The sequence below is a fragment of the Dendropsophus ebraccatus genome, chromosome 2 (assembly GCF_027789765.1).
Source record: "Dendropsophus ebraccatus isolate aDenEbr1 chromosome 2, aDenEbr1.pat, whole genome shotgun sequence".
Classification (NCBI taxonomy): domain Eukaryota; kingdom Metazoa; phylum Chordata; class Amphibia; order Anura; family Hylidae; genus Dendropsophus; species Dendropsophus ebraccatus.
The window spans coordinates 209,898,767-209,911,844 of record NC_091455.1 but is presented as its reverse complement, the minus strand read 5'-3'; the positions used below and the strand labels follow the sequence as shown (position 1 = coordinate 209,911,844).

Here is a 13,078-nt window from a genome sequence, read left to right as displayed (position 1 = left end):
CATTACATACATAAGAATATTGTCCGGTCATTATGTTTGGCCAACTTTTCTATAATGTTTAGAGGGCCTTTATAACTTATGTTGCAAAAAGGGCGGACCATATTCTTGACAAACAACATACAAAAAAATAATACACAGAATACAAAAAAAGGGTAGCTCACCTGTCTGTGTTCCCCCGGTTTTATTTGTCTCCAGCGCCTTAAGCATGCTCACTAGAGATGAGCAAACCGGGTTCGGGTTCGAATCCATCTGAACCCGAACGATCGGCATTTGATTAGCGACGGCTGCTGAACTTAGCTCTAAGGTTGTCTGGAAAACATGGATACAGCCAATGACTTTATCCATGTTTTCCACATAGCCTTAGGGCTTTATCCACGTTCAGCAGCCACCGCTAATCAAATGCCGAAAGTTTGGGTTCGGATGGACTCCAGCATGCTCCAGGTTCGCTCATCTCTAATGCTCACCTGTCTGCATTCCCCTGGTTTCAGAGGGGACAGTAATGTGGCTAATGATCAGCTGAATGGGCTGTCACTCCATAAACAAGAGTGACGGTCGGTTTAATCAATCACTGGCTGCAGCGATGCCCAGTCTCAGTGAGTGATTGGCTAAGCAGGCTGAAGGAGGCTGTGGGGACACCGGAGAGCTGAGAGAAAGGACTGTGGGGGAACACAGACAGGTAAGCTTCTTTTAAGGTTCGGGGAGTCCTTACTGTGTAGCTTTATAGCAGAGATGGGGAAATTCAGCCCTCCAGCTGTTGCAAAACAACAATTCCAATCATGCTTGGACAGCCGAAGCTTTAGCTTTGTTGGAAATTGTAGTTTTGCAACAGCTGGAGCGCCGGTGGTTTTCCATCCTTGCTTTACAGCACATACATGCCATCAATGGAGGAGGAATAGGGGGATAGGAATCTGTTCACTCCTTGTCCATGGACAGAAAAGACCCTTACACCAGAGCTCAGGGCATAGTGCCCTATTACGTGGAGCGATAATCATCCGAATCAGCCTAATTCGGCTCAGTGTAATAAAGGCAACAATCAGCCGATGGGACGATCATCAGCTGATTGTTACATCAGCCGCCGACCGTGCATCGCTACATTTAAGGCTATGTTCACACAACGTTTTTTCAGCTCCGTTTAAAATGACGTCTGTTATTGTGAGTCCAAAATAAAGGACGTCATTTAGCTGTCTGACCTCCCCTTAGTGCAATGACGGGTGTTTGCACATTATTATAGTTTGGGGTTACTAATCGGCCTTTGGATGCGGCTTAATTGAAAAGTCCATTGAATTTAATAGTAAAAACTGAGAAAGAACGATGAGAAAAGAAAAACGGTGTGTGAGCAACTAAGAAAAAACGTCCGCTGTTTGCAAAAGACGTCCGAAACTAATTATCATGTTCATTATTTTGACGTCTGCGGTAAAAACATCCGTTATTCAATGCATTGTGTGCATTGGACGTCCGTCTTCCCATTGACTTCAATGCATTGCCACTGCAGTCAGTTAAAAAAAAAAAGGACGTTTTTTAAAATATCAAAATATCAAAAGACGTTGTGAGAACATAGCCGAACGGTGATGTGTGGCTGACAGCTGACGATTCTGCGCGCAGTAGATGTTACCTATCCACGTTCCAGGGCTCCTCCTGTGATCTGCTTCTTTCCTGGACCTGGCCAGTTATTGGATTATCATTCAGATTATCGTTAAATCGTTCGAATCTAAACGATAATCGTTCGGTTGAAATGCAGTTAGCGATTAACGACCGAAAGAGAAATCGTTGATCACTTTATAAGGGCCCTATTCCACCGGACGATTATCGTTCAGATTATCGTTAAATCGTTCGAATCTAAACGATAATCGTTCGGTTGAAATGCAGTTAACGATTAACGACCGAACGAGAAATCGTTGATCGCTTTATAAGACCTGGACCTATTTTTATCGTTGCTCGTTCGCAAAACGTTTGCATTGAATAAGACGCCGTTCGGTCGTTCACAGTAGATACAAACGCAATAGCGAAGAAATAGCGAAGAAAAAACTATTGCAAATACGATCATAAGTAACGATTATTGTTCCATGGAAATGAGTGAACGTTTTCAGGTCTTTCGCAATAGCGGTCGTTTGAGATCGTTAATCGTTAACGATTATGCGAACGATAATCGTCCGGTGGAATAGGGCCCTAAAGCTGCATCATGCAGGACCCGGGAAGAAGCAGACCACAGGAGGAGCCCTGGAGCAGTGATTTTCAACCTTTTTTGAGCCGCGGCACACTTTTTATACTTAAAAAATCCCGGGGCACACCACCAACCAAAATGGCACAAAATGACACTAAAACAGTACATATTATACATATAGTTAATAATATAGATTCTAAATGTATTTATACTCACTCAGTGTGAAACCTGGGCCTGTTTCTTCTCTCCCCTGTGCTTCTCTCCTGTGCTTCTCTCCACCATACTTCTCACCCTGCTTCTCTCCTGTGCTTCTCTCCACAATACTTCTCCCCCCTGCTTCTCTCCCCTGTGCTTCTCTCCCCCCTACCTCTCTCCACCATACTTCTCCCCCTGCTTCTCTCCCCTGTGCTTCTCTCCACCATACTTCTCCCCCCTGCTTCTCTCCACCATACTTCTCCCCCCTGCTTCTCTCCTGTGCTTCTCTCCCCCATGCTTCTCTCCTGTGCTTCTCTCCCCCATGCTTCTCTCCTGTGCTTCTCTTCCCCATGCTTCTCTCCTGTGCTTCTCTCTCCCATGCTTCTCTCCTGTGCTTCTCTCCCCCATGCTTCTCTCCTGTGCTTCTCTCCTGTGCTTCTCTCCTGTGCTTCTCTCCTGTGCTTCTCTCCCCCATGCTTCTCTCCCCCATGCTTCTCTCCCCTGTTTCTCCCCCATCCCTATGTTTCTCTCCCCCTGCTTCTCTCCCCTGTTTCTCCCCCATCCCCAGGTTTCTCTCCCCCATTGTTTTCTCCTGTTTCACAGGGGCACCATACTTCTCCCCCCTGCTTCTCTCCTGTGCTTCTCTCCTGTGCTTCTCTCCCCCATGCTTCTCCCCGCTGCTTCTCTCCTGTGCTTCTCTCCTGTGCTTCTCTCCTGTGCTTCTCTCCCCCATGCTTCTCTCCCATGTGCTTCTCTCCCCCATGCTTCTCTCCCCCATGCTTCTCTCCTGTGCTTCTCTCCCCCATGCTTCTCTCCTGTGCTTCTCTCCCCCATGCTTCTCTCTGCTGTTTCTCTCCCCCATCCCTATGTTTCTCTCCCCCCTGCTTCTCTCCCCTGTTTCTCCCCCATCCCCAGGTTTCTCTCCCCCATTGTTTTCTCCTGTTTCACAGGGGCACCATAGTTTGGGGAAATTTCCCCGCGGCACACCAGACCATGTGTCGCGGCACATTGGTTGAAAATCACTGCCCTGGAGCTTGGATAGGTAATGTCTACTGTTTAAGCAAAGGCTGCGAGGACATCAGTAACGAACAATGTATTCTTAGATATTTATATGACCCCAATTACAATCTATCATTCATGTCCATACATCAGTAGGAGCAACAGGAAACGTTCTACACGTTTTATAGACTCGGTGGCTACTGAGGATATAATAAGGAGCAGACAAGGTTCCTTACCAGAGAGGAGCCTTCCTGTGATCCATCCAACAAGACAGTCGTGGAGTTTTGCATTGTGTTTAGAGGAGAATTGAATACAAAGTCTGCGATAGAAGACTCCTCGGGCGTTCCGCTCTCCTCCGCTTTGGTATACAGAAAGCTGACATCTTTGGTGTGAAATCCGAACGTTGGGATGTCAGACCGCTGCGCTGCCACCATTAAGTGATATGATTAGAGAAACAAGACGCAGATTCCTTTTTTTTTTTTTTTTTTTTTTTTTTACATCTGTTTTAGGAAATAGGTTTTGTCACTTTTTATTTCTCATGTATCAATGCTTAAAGGGAGTCTGTCAGAAGTTTTTAGGCTGCTAAACTTTTCACAGCGCTATATAGGTCACATGAAATCAAGCTGAATCTTACCTAGGCTGCTGTCCGTCCACAGGAAATAATGAAGGTTATTACTGGTGTCATCTGGGCATCGCCTTACCAATGAAGTGTCCTGGTTTCTCATCATTAAAGGGGCACACCGGCGAAAATGTTTTTATTTTAAATTCTTCCTGTACTTATCAACTGCTGTATGTCCTGCAGGAAGTGGTGTATTCTCTCCAGTCTAACACAGTGCTCTCTGCTGCCACCTCTGTCCATGTCAGGAACTGTCCAGAGCAGCAGAGGTTTTCTATGGGGATTTGCTGCTGCTCTGGACAGTTCCTGACATGGACAGAGGTGGCAGCAGAGAGCACTGTGTCAGACTGGAGAGAATACACCACTTTAGCTGTCGCTGTCGCATCCAACTGGCATCAGAATCAGCGACCTGTGACAAAAAAATCCATCAAAGAAGGCTTTTTGTGACCGTCACATTGTGATCGCAATGCATCACCATTCACTAACATTACATGTACCCACGCCTAAATCAAGAACTAAAGAGAAAGGTTAAAGGGGTACTCCAGCGGGGGGGCACTTTTTTGCTGGGATCGGGGAGGAGGTGGTCGAGGGAAAAAACATCCACTCACCTCCCCGGTTCAAGCGGCGGGTCCCGCATCACAGCGCGTCTCAGGTCCGCTCAGCCACTCAGTGACAGAGGCGGGATCTGACGGACTTGAAACGGATCCCGCCTCCTTCACTGAGTGGCTGAGCGGACCTGAGACGTCACGCCAGACACCCGGAAGCGGGCAGGAACCGGGCACTGGAGCGCCGCGATGCGGGACCCACCGCTGGTCCCAGCAAAAAAGTGCCCCCCCCCGCTGGAGTACCCCTTGAAAGGGGTTAGAGGGGAGCAGAAGACGGCTAAAGCCTTTTGCTCCATAGAGCTGAAGTTTGCAATCACAGTCTCCTACTCTGGAGGACCCATCTGTTCTGTCCTTCATTACACAGACAGGCTATTGGTATGAATGGACATTGTGTAATACTTGATATCACCTGTGGTGGCGCTGCAGGGAAATTAGATACTTATTATTAGAGTTCTTCCTAGTTTACAGCTGATCACTAGAGGTACTTTATAATCTTTGTATTGTTATACAGGGATCGCCCTATGCAGAGAACCCCTTTAAGTGTAAAACAAGGCACCCAAAGACCCCCTTAGATCCAGTCCGCCATGGTCACAGCTAATGTAAGAATCCAACAAACGCCGGCATCTTCAGATTTCCCTGATGCAGTTCTGCACCAATAACGTTCTCCCTTCGGCTCAGCCCTTTCACCGTTCATAAATGACCCTTATTATACTGTAAAGCGGCGTTTTGAATACATGCAAATTTGGAGGGATTTCTGCTTAGCGCACGTCTCTTCCTCTATGGAGCCCTTTTAACTCTATTGACTGACGGTGCTCATGTATTATTAATTAGAGGTGACATCAGTAGAATTAGTAATCAGGTCTTCTCCGGAAAGCCGCTCTTTACATCACTTTGTTTTGCCGCGCTCTTCATGTTTTCCTATTATATTGTATGGTTATTTGCATTTGTTTGCCTTTGATTACACGATAAGATGTTTTTCGCAGAAAGGCAAATCACAAGCTGCACGGCATAAAATTACCCTCTTATTTCAAGGAATCTGCTCTAGTTGTCTAATGTGTTTTAACCGCACAAAGGAAACCTGAGTATCCCAGCACCTGATGTTCTCCTCGTAACACATAGAGCTTCTTTGTTATGTCTGTTGCCCATATTGTACTATTATCCTTATAGAAATTGCTCAGGAATGGAAGATACATAAAAAGAAAAATCACATTGACCTTTAAAAAAAGATCTCAGGTAAAAAAGAAATATGTACTGTATTGTGATCACAGGAGGGACTGGGGGGTGGAGCATGATACCAGAGAGAGAAGGTGTGAGTTATGCTCCGCCCCCTAGGAGCCTGAACTAGGCAGAAGTACTGCCAAGGTTGCAGGAGATTTTTTTATTTTTTATTTCTTATGGAATTAAATATATAGTTGAAAATTATACGCCCATATTGCTTGAGCATGACAGATCTATAAAAAATCACATTAAAGCAAGAAAAAAGGGAATATATATATACATATATATATATATATATGTATTTATATAGTGCTGTATTCACTAGAGGGACTGAAGGGGTGGAGCATGATACGTTATGCTCTGCCCACTAGGAGCCTGAACTAGGCATAATTGCTGTCAATGCTGCCATTGAGCCAAAATGTATTTGAAATAGGAAAATTTGTGAGCCTTTTTAAAGGGGTTATCCAGCGCTACAAAAACATGGCCACTCTTGCCCCACTCTTGTCTCCAGGTCAGGTGTGGTTTGCAATTAAGCTCCATTTACTTCAATGGAACTGAGTTTAAAGGGAACCTGTCACCCCCTGTGCCGGGGTGACAGGCTCCCGACCCCCAGCTACAGCCCCCTATACTGACCTGATCCCGCCGGGTCCCGCTTCTGGATCCGGTCGGGTCACAGAGATATCAGCCGCTGCAGCGCTGGACTCTCTATTCATTCTCTATGAGCGTTGGACTCATCTCTCAGCGTGCCCGCCGGGCTGCAGCGGCTGATATCTCTGTGACCCGACCGGATCCAGAAGCGGGACCCGGCGGGATCAGGTGAGTATAGGGGGCTGTAGCGGGGGGTCAGGAGCCTGTCACCCCGGCACGGGGGTGACAGGTTCCTTTAAAAACCCCACCCAAACTGGAGACAAGAGTGAGGCAAAAGTGGCCATGTTTTTGTAGTGCTGGATAACACCTTTAAGGATAAGCACTATGAATGTTAATGGTGATTATCCATTTACAGCGATGAGCTCTTGTACTATAAGGCCACATTCTTCCATTGGTGCCCTGTTGACACAAGTTGCACTAAATTGCAAATAGCTCAATTTGATTTATCCACAAACAAACAAAAAAAAACTTCCCAAACAGTTAAGAGGCTTTGAAATGTGACAAGACAAAAAGTTTACATATGTAATTTTTTTTAAATAAACAACTGTTATTACTTAGACATAATCAAACATTAATAAGCCCCCCCCCCGAGACACATTTTGTATCACTGTGATTGCGTCACCTCAAAGAATAAATTATCATATTTTAGTAAATGCTGTAAAAATACCACCACATTTTTCCACCCCTTCAAAAAAATTTTTTGAAATACATTACATACAATAAAATAATTCCTGACAAAAATAATAATAATAAAAAAATTTAAGAAAATAAATAAATAAATGAAAATAATTATATATATATATATATATATATATATATATATATATATATATATATATATATATATTTATATCTATATGAATATACAGAAGAGCCCTTGGTATTTAGAGGGTCATACATGACTTATCAGGACAGTCGGGACACTTTCGATTTGGATGGTATTTATTCTGATGGCCGACTCTGACATCTCACATTTCAAATTGGTGAGTAAACACTCACTAGGGCGTTTTCTTTCAGTCACTTTGGATCCATAGTCGTCTCTTTTTGTTTCTTCCCGGATATAATTACCTGACACCATTAATTGTACGATCTCAGCGGAGCAGGAGTTGATGACCCTGTACCAGGTTCTCATCCATCCTCCATTGCTCGGAGACATATGTTCTACGTGGCTATGATTGATGGGACAAAGTCCATGTTCATCCCATGTCTCCATGTTCCTCTATATAACAATGGCCTCTATCACTATTATTACACGGATTGTAAACTCCAAGCACTTTAAATCTAGACTCTTAAAGATAAAGCAGATAAAATGAACATGAACCCATATCAGCTACCTGGAAAAATTACAGATATATCATAGTCCTATAATTTAATGTATTGGAAGAAAATGTCCATTTCACCTCATATCGTAGCCATTGTGCTCCCACGGCCGGACCGGCTAATCGCACGCCATGTACAGCCCATATCTTGCTGCATATAATTTGACAAATAAAGGCAAAATTTTCTCTCTAATTTTAGAGACTTGGCCTGACAGGCAAAGTGACTTCCACTATTGTGAGACAAATAGCCATAGATTTGATTTCATTGCCCTGAGAAGCTGAGAACGGCCTCGCTCTATTGTCCTGGGATCAGGTTTCAGATTTTTTCCTCCTACATCTTGTACAAAAATTATACACCTCCCATTTTTATATCCAGAATTGGTCTGTAAATGAATGGGCTGAGCTGCGGCAGGGTGGTGGACTAAGGACTTGTGTGCACTTTCTCACATATATTACAGTGGTTTTTCAGATGCCATTTAAAAGAATTGTCTATGGTACACACTTTTTTTTTAACCAATATGATGCACACTCACCATCACTTTTCGTGCTGTGTCATCTGTTTCATCCCAGCTCTGCTGCATCCATCCATTCTATTGCTGGGTCATGTGACTTCCGATCACGTTCCTTAATGACTTTTAGATGTAAAACTTCCTTCTCATTCTTTTAAATCATCTTTCGATCCCATGATGCACCGGCACAGCACAACATGGGAGGCAAGAGTCAGTTCTATGTCTGCCAGCTGGGGGGTGTAATAATCCTAATATACAGTCAGGGAGACTGAACTGTCATCAGATCCATGGAGGTTTTTGTCTTCCCTAATAAAGGAGAAGTCCGGCCATTATTAAAATCTGGCAGTTGGCAGGGGCAGAGGGGAATTTGATAATGGGTAGGAACCTACTTGTCCTCGTGCCCGAGGTGAGCGGTGGGACCGGCCTCAGGACTAGGGATGGTCCGAACCCGCCCAGTTTCGGGTTCGCACGAACCCGAATGCTCGGCAGCGATGTCTGCCCGCTCCGTGGAGAGGGTGGATACAGCGGGAATAACGCCTGGAAAACTGGGATACAGCCCATGGCTATGGCTGTATCCGAGTTTTCCAGGCAGTCCTCCCGCTGGATCGACAGCGGGAATCATTACCGAGGGTTTGGGTTCGTACGAACCCGAACCGAACTCGGTTCGAACCATCCCTACTCAGGACCCTCACTCCAGGATCTCGGTGCTGCACACGTCATGTCCTGGCTGATGGACTGGCTGATCAGCCAGTCAGTGACTGGGGCAGGGCGCCACTCTAGTCACTGATTGGCTGAATGGCCAGTCCATCAGCTGGGACTGGCATTTCCCCCCCTAGACAGGACATCGTTACAACTCAAGGCCGGTCCTGCCGCTCACCGCGGGCATAGGAAGAGGTAAGTTCCTACCCATTATTAAATTCACCCCCTGCCCCTGATGCCTGATTCCCCCCTACCGGCTGCCTAACTGGACTTCTTCTTCAAGAACTTGCGTGGAAGAGTCCATGCAGTTTCATTTTACTGGAGGTTCTGCTGTCTATTAAGGTGACTCGATTAAGAACAGAGAAACACATGTCATTTCCAGTGGGTCACCATGAGATCACATGAACCAACAGATACCAACAGATATGCATATACCAGAACCCAATACCTGCAGATTCCTTCTGTCAGTTTCCTTTTAACAACAGACCCTAAAATAGAACCTGCAAAAACAGTATATAGAGTATATAGCTATGTTTATACAAATTATTTTTGGTTGCTAAGCGGACATTTTTTTGGTGGCAATCATTTTGGCACCAAAGCACGGCCAGGGAATGGCCGGCATGTAGCATGTTCCTATGGCCGGTACTGTATTATTGGCCGTATGAACATTATATTTTTGCTATTTGGATTGCGGGCACCTTCGGTGCAACCATTGACAACAGTGCAAAATATGGCCGGTGGCTTTACTTTTTACTGTGGGCATAGACTATTTTCTACGGCCACTGTTCACCAAACTGACATGTCAATGATTTTTGGTGGCCCTAGTGAACAATGGCCATAATGTATACAGTGTCCCATTAAAATCAATAGGATTGTCTTAATCTCATTAACAACAATCGTTCAAAGAACAGCCGTTGTTAATAAAATTATTACATTGTGTGAATTCAGCTTAAACATGTCATTTTTACAATTTCAACTAAAATAATATAAACACCCCATAAAAATGTGTTATTGTGTTTTTTTCCTATATATATATATATATATATATATATATATATATATATATATATATTTATATACATATGTATAGTGCAATATAAATATTCCGTCATTTGACTGATAGTAGCAAACAACGGATACACTGACCAATATTTTCACCTTTACCTTTCCTACATTTTGACAAGCTGCAATTCACATCACAACCACTAGGTGGCCTCATACAGGCAGATATAGCATAAACAACTCCTGAAAGAGTATTGAAAAATCATGTTTGTCCCCCCCTCCCCATTTCACGCCACTCCTCTTGGGGCACGTCAAGCCAAGAGGACAGGTAAATAAGTCTGTGTACTCGCCACCACCCGCACCTGTCAGCGCTGATATATTGGCTGTATTAAACCCCATGAATATGCAGCTTTTAAGGCTTCTGATGAATGTATTTAGCAGAATATCTCTGCAGCCTATAGTAACATAGTAACATAGTAACATAGTAAACAAGGTTGAAAGAAGACAAGAGTCCATCAGGTTCAACCTAGGAAAATCCTACTGTGTTGATCCAGGAAGGCGAAAAACCCCCATGAGGCAGAAGACAAACGCCCCACCACAGGGAGAAACTCCCCCCCCCCCTCCCCCCTCCCCCGACTGCAATGGCAACCAGAACAATCCCCGGATCAACGTATCACCAGAAATGTAATGCCCATAACTTGTAATATTATATTTTTCAAGAAAAGCATCCAGGCCTCCCTTGAACTTATTTACTGAATCAGCCATGACAACATCATGTGGCAGAGAGTTCCACAGTCTTACCGCTCGTACAGTAAAGAACCCGCGTCGATGCTGATGATGAAATCTTCTTTCCTCTAGACGTAGAGGATGCCCCCTTGTCATTGTTACAGACCTAGGAGTAAAAAGACCACTACAAAAATCTCTGTACTGTCCATTCATATATTTGTACATTGTGATCAGATCGCCCCTAAGACGTCTTTTTTCTAGCGTAAATAACCCCAAGCGTGATAACCTGTCCTGGTACTGTAACCCACCCATTCCCTTAATGACCTTTGTTGCCCTCCTCTGCACCCGCTCTAGGTCAGCTGTGTCCTTCTTATATACCGGTGCCCAAAACTGTACACAGTATTCCAAGTGTGGTCTGACCAGTGATTTATAAAGAGGCAAAACTATGTTCTCATCTTTAGCATCTATACCTCTTTTGATGCATCCCATTATTTTATTAGCCTTGGCAGCTGCTGCCTGGCACTGATCACTAAAGTTGAGTTTACTGTCCACCAATACCCCCAGGTCCTTTTCGGAAGTAGTTTTACCCAGTGTTTTATTATTTAGCACATAACTGTACTTATTATTTCTATGGCCCAAATGCATAACCTTACATTTATCCACATTAAACTTCATTTGCCATTTCTCCGCCCAAGCCTCTAGCTTCTCCAAATCCCTCTGTAATATGATATTATCCTCCTCTGTACTGATTACTTTACCCAGTTTAGTATCATCTGCAAAAATGGAGATTCTGCTCTGTAGCCCCTCTACAAGATCATTAATAAAAATATTAAAAAGAAGTGGACCCAACACTGACCCCTGTGGTACCCCACTAGTAACTGTGACCCAACACTGACCCCTGTGGGACCCCACTAGTAACTAAAACCCAATCTGAATATGTTCCATCAATGACCACCCTCTGTTTTCTATCACACAACCAGTTACTTACCCATTTGCATACGTTTTCCCCGAGTCCCAGCATCCTCATTTTGTAGACCAACCTTTCATGCGGCACAGTATCAAATGCCTTTGAAAAGTCCAGATACACAACATCCACAGCCTCCCCCAGGTCCAGTCTATAACTTACCTCTTCATAGAAGCCGATCAGATTAGTCTGACAGGACCGATCCCTCATAAATCCATGCTGGTGCTGAGTCATAAGATTATTTTCATTAAGATACTCCAGTATAGCATCTCTTACAATCCCCTCAAATACTTTACCTACTATAGATGTTAGACTTACGGGCCTGTAGTTTCCAGGATCACTCCTTGACCCCTTCTTGAATATTGGTACCACATTAGCTATGCGCCAGTCCTGTGGAAGAATCCCTGTCGTAATAGAATCTTTAAATAATAGGAATAACGGTCTGTCTAACACAGTATTTAATTCTTGCAAAACTCTAGGATGGATACCTTCTGGGCCCGGTGACTTATGGATTTTAATATTTTTAAGGCGTTTCCCCACTTCTTGTTGTGTTAGGCAGGTGAGATTTATGGGAGGATTAACATTATCCCTAGTCATATCGTCTGTTATGGGATTCTCCTCTGTGAATACAGTAGAGAAGAATGTATTTAGTAGATTGGCCTTTTCCTCTTCCCCCTCCACCATTACACCCAGATTATTTTTGAGGGGACCAACATTTTCGGTTTTAAGTCTTTTGTTATTTATATAGGTGAAGAACATTTTGGGATTTGTTTTACTTTCTTTGGCTATCCTTCTTTCTGTTGCTATTTTTGCTTCTTTTATTTGCGTTTTACACATTCTATTCTTCTGTCTATAGTTGCTCAATGCTTCCCCACTACCTTCTTGTTTTAGTTGTCTGAATGCTTGTTTCTTATCATTTATTGCACCCCTTACAGCTGTAGTTAACCACATTGGATTTCTCTTATTTCTACTACGTTTATTCCCATATGGTATGTGTCGTTCACACGATTTACCCAGGATGCTCTTAAATATGTCCCATTTCTCTTGTGTACTTTTATTTCTGAAGGCATTGTCCCAGTCTATGTTCCCAAGGTCCTCTCTTAGTTTTTGGAAATTAGCCTTCCTGAAATTTAATGTTTTTGTAGCCCCTCTGCTAATCATTTTATTGAAGGATAATTGAAAACTTACTATGTTATGGTCACTATTACCTAGGTGACCCCCCACCTCTATTTTTGATATTCTGTCTGGCCTATTGGTTAAGATCAGGTCCAGAAGGGCCCCCCCTCTTGTTGGTTCCTCTACTAGTTGGGAAAGGTAATTATCTTTTACTATTTCCAAAAACACGCTTCCCTTCCTGGAGCTGCAGGTTTCTGCTTTCCAGTTGATATTTGGGTAGTTAAAGTCCCCCATAATAATG

At 43.8% G+C, this 13,078-nt stretch overlaps 1 protein-coding gene across 1 annotated transcript in view; it reads left to right on the top strand.

Moving 5' to 3' along the window:
* The window catches only part of NXPH1 (neurexophilin 1), a 233,497-nt gene that overhangs the window by 60,182 nt on the left and 160,237 nt on the right, over positions 1-13,078 (top strand). The gene's annotated exons all lie outside the window — the stretch shown is intronic.